Source organism: Canis lupus, chromosome 26 (assembly GCF_011100685.1).
Source record: "Canis lupus familiaris isolate Mischka breed German Shepherd chromosome 26, alternate assembly UU_Cfam_GSD_1.0, whole genome shotgun sequence".
Classification (NCBI taxonomy): Eukaryota; Metazoa; Chordata; class Mammalia; order Carnivora; family Canidae; genus Canis; species Canis lupus.
Window position 1 is genome coordinate 6,209,236 of NC_049247.1, and position 4,550 is coordinate 6,213,785.

Consider the following 4,550-nt stretch of genomic DNA (forward strand, 5'->3'; position numbering starts at 1 on the left):
ATTGTTTTTATCCTCCCAATTTTTTGAAGAGTTTTGTGTTGCTTGTTTTTGCCGCACGGAGCCATAAGCGCTTGTAGGCAGGTTTCTTTTAAGATTTTATTTATTCATGAGAGACACAGAGAGAGAGAGAGAGAGAGGCAGAGACACAGGCGGAGGGAGAAGCAGGCTCCCTGCAGGGAGCCCAACGCGGAACTGGATCCCACGACCCCAGGATCACGCCCTGAGCCAAAGGCAGATGCTCAACCACTGAGCCACCAAGTCTCCCCATTGGCAGATCTTTTCAAAGAACACAAAGTATTTTGCCCAGCATTAGGACGGTTGCCAAAGTGTCTGAATGCTATGTCAATAGCCTCAAAGCATCTCACACCATATTACTGTAATCCAACTAGGGGTGCAGGCTATGGGATCACTGTGGGATTTCTCCCTCCTTCCGCGACTGGGTTGTGGAGGCAGAGAAAAATTAAGGCCATTCCACCTCACGTTTAGCATTAGCACAAGTACAGGCATCTTAGTCCCCTGGGAATAAGAGCTGAACTTTACAGGAAAAACTGCAGAATGTCCTCGGCAGGGAATCCCATATCGGAAAGACCATAAAGCTCAGAATGCCCTCCGCAGAGAATCCCTTATCAGATCTTAAGAAACTCCCCCACCCTTTCCCCCATATTGGAATGGAAAAAATTCCTCCACCCCTTCTGAAGATCCCCTAGACCAGCCCATAAAAAACCCAGCTGTAACCCACTTCCCGGTCCAAGTCCCTGCTCCGCTGTGTGTGTTGCACTTGGACCCAAGCTCAAGCTTGTAAATAAACGCTCATGTGTTTGCATCGGTGTCAGCTCCTTGGTGGTTTCTCGGATTCACAATCTTGGGCACAACAGGGTGACCTAGGGCAGCTCACCTAACCTCTCCGAATTTGAGTTTCCTCATCTGTAGAAGGGAGAGAACAGTCCCTCCCTGACAGGATTGTGTGAGGATTCAATGAGGTATCTCATATTAATGAGTCTAGACTAATGCCGGGCATATGGTAAGCACTCAATAAATGTTCACTCATTGTTAGCTCTCAGAGGGATGGTATATACCTGTTAGCTGAGAAGATCTACGTCTGCACCATGCCTGACAAACAGCAAATGCCAAATACAGGTACCAAAGTTACCTGTATTGGCAAATACCACTTGTCAGACACTCAAAATAAATGCCATTTTCATTGGTCAGCAGACCCAACGTTCTGAAAGCAATCTGAAAGTTGAAGTTCTACACATGCCTTGCACTGAGCTTTGCCTTGTTCTTAACACTCTTACATAGTAGTGGAGTTGTGCAGTTGTAACACTGGCATGAAATCCCAGCCACCACCCCCACATCAGCTCCTCTAGGGGGACTGCAAAGTATTCATATCTTAGTATCTGAGAATAAAGCCTAGGAGAACTAGGAGAGTTGTCAAACAGACATTTATTTATTGATTATTCCTTGACGAAAGAGTAACAAGTATTTCATTGAGGAAAATTGTATTGAATTACTTGTAATCCCTGGGTCAAAATGATTTTACATCTAGGGGAAACATGAGAAAATAATTTAGGCAAATGAATGTTGGGGGAGGGGTTGCTTTAACTATAGTACGACTATTTATCCTGAGTTCTACTTTGCTAGACCTTAATATTGTTGCCATGTTGGGATCCCTGCATGGAGCCTGCTTCTCCCTCTGCCTGTGTCTCTGCCTCTCTCTCTCTCTGTCTCTCATGAATAAATAAATAAAATCTTAAAAAATATATATTATTGCCATGTTGTCACATACTGTAGGTAGGAATCGTTAGTACCAAAGTTACCTGTATTAGCAAATGTCACTTGTCAGACACTCAAAATAAGAACATTTTTATTTAACATCAGTGGAAACCTGTCCTTTTAAAAAAAAAAAGATTTTATTTATTTATTCATAGACAGAGAGAGAGAGAGAGAGACAGGCAGAGGGAGAAGCAGGCTCCATGCAGGGAGCCCGATGTGGGACTCGATCCCAAGTCTCCAGGATCGCGCCCTGGGCTGAAGGCGGCGCTAAACCGCTGAGCCACCCAGGCTGCCCAACCTGTCCTTTACCAAACCACAGATAATCCTGTCAATACTTCCAGCTGAGACATCCTGCTATGGTAAAGAAATGTACTCCTACTCGGGGTGCCTGGGTGGCCCAATCAGTTAAAAGTCACTCTTGGTTTCAGCTTAGGTCATGATTTTGGGGTCATGGGATGAAGCCTGATGGGGGGTCTCCTTGCTCAGCAAGGAGTCTGCTTGAGATTCTCTCTCTCCCTCTGCCCCTCCCCCTTGCGCACTCTAAGTAAATAAATAGAAAGAAAGAGAAAAGGAAAGAAATGCACCAGATTGTAATTCACAGGGCTTCTCTAACCCTCCCAGTTCTGATGGGTGGAGAAAGGATAATGAAAGTGGGTTTTCTTTTTTCCCCCCTAGTTTTGCATATTTTCTTTTCTTTAAAATGCATGTAATTATTTTCTGTTCTAATCAGAATAGTACTTATTAACAGCATGCTTTTATTTTCTGCTTTTGGTCGCATTAAGCTATTTAACCAGTAGTGAAATGAACTATGGAATTCTAGGGCATTACAGTTAAAAAAAAAAAAAAAAAAAGCTTCAAAAGTAAAGAAATATATATATGCTATTTGTGAGGTACTCAATGACACTATAAAAAATTAGATAACTTTTCTTAAAATTATTTGTAATCAGTTCTATTAATATAAAATGTCAATTCAACTATTAATGAAAAGTCCAAATTTTTTTAATACTGTACTTCATATATAAAAATGTCATTGGCCTGTATTTACTCTCTTCTCCATTACTGCTGGAAACATTCCATGTTCTCTTCTAGGAATTACTAACAGTCTTACAAATCATGTTTGGATTATTTGAAAAACAAATGTTTTTTAAAAAGCAGGGGAGCAGGGATCTTTTTGTAGATTTACCTACAAAAAGTAGCCCAAGGGACTGCCTTTATTTTTTTTTTTTTAAGATTTATTTATTTATTCATTCAGAGAGAGTGAGAGAGAGGCAGAGACACAGGCAGAGGGAGAAGCAGGCTCCATGCAGGAAGCCCGATGTGGGACTCAATCCCGGGTCTTCAGGATCACACCCCGGGCTGCATGCGGCGCTAAACTGCTGCACCACCGTGGCTGCCCAGGGACTGCCTTAGAACCGCAGATTGGGTAGTTGTAACTATTTATTTATAGGAGGATAATTTCATGGCTTTCAAGTTAACTCTTATGAGACAATAAATTTCCTACTTTTATGACATCAAAATATACATTATTCTAGTTTGCTTTATCCAATAAAATACCAAATACTTTAAATTTTGCTAACTTTGCTCCCAATATAAAATTACAAGCAAACACCAAATCTTTCTTCTAATAATTTCATACTGGAAACTCTGTATGAAATACTTCATACCAGGACTTCTGGGGGGCTCAGTGGTTGAGCATCAGCCTTTGGCTCAGGGTGTGATCCTGGAGTCCCAGGATCGAGTCCCACATCAGGCTCCCTGCATGGAGTCCGCTTCTCCCTCTGTCTATGTTTCTGCCTCTCTCTGTATCTCTCATGAATAAATAAAATCTTTAAATAAATAAATACATACATATATACTTCATACCAATCTATTATTATGCAGTATTTGTAACAATATTTTCACATAGTTTTAACAAGATTTTTTTTTTAAGATTTATTTATTTACTTATTCATGAGAGACACACAGAGAGAGGCAGAGACAGGTAGATGGAGAAGCAGTCTCCCTGCAGGTAGCCCAATGCAGAACTTAATCCCAGGACCCTGGGATCATGACCTGAGCCAAAGGCAGACAGATGCTCCACCACTGAGCCACCCAGGTGCCCCAGCAAGATTTTATTTTTTTTGTTATTTTTATTTATTTATGATAGTTACAGAGAGAGAGAGAGGCAGAGACACAGACAGAGGGAGAAGCAGGCTCCATGCACCAGGAGCCCGATGTGGGATTCGATCCTGGGTCTCCAGGATCGCGCCCTGGGCCAAAGGCAGGCGCCAAACCGCTGCGCCACCCAGGGATCCCCCCAGCAAGATTTTAAATTAAAGTTCTTCAGGAGCACCTGGCTGGCTCATTGAGTAGAACATGTGACTCTTGATCTTGGGGTTCTCAGTTCAAGCCCTACACTGGGCACAGTGCTTACTTAAAAAAATAAAAGCTCTTCAGAGTTGAATAAAAACTTGACATTTGTTAAAGTACAAATTTGAAGGTAAGTTGAATTAGCATGAAATAAACAATGAGTAAGAGAAAATAACGAGCAAATTTGAAAATTTAAATTATTTTATTATAAAAATTTATATAAACCATAAACAGTTAAAAAAAATAAAACCTAAACAGAATTAAGCCAGTAAACAAATGAAAAAGTAGCAACAAGAACCTGACCAGCTTCTTTGAAATTATTCATCTTTTAGATATTTGATGACTTCCTAGACTTCCTACACTAAGGCATGAAATATTAAATATTATTTCTAAAAGACAAATAAAATTTTCAAACTCAAGGATCAGTA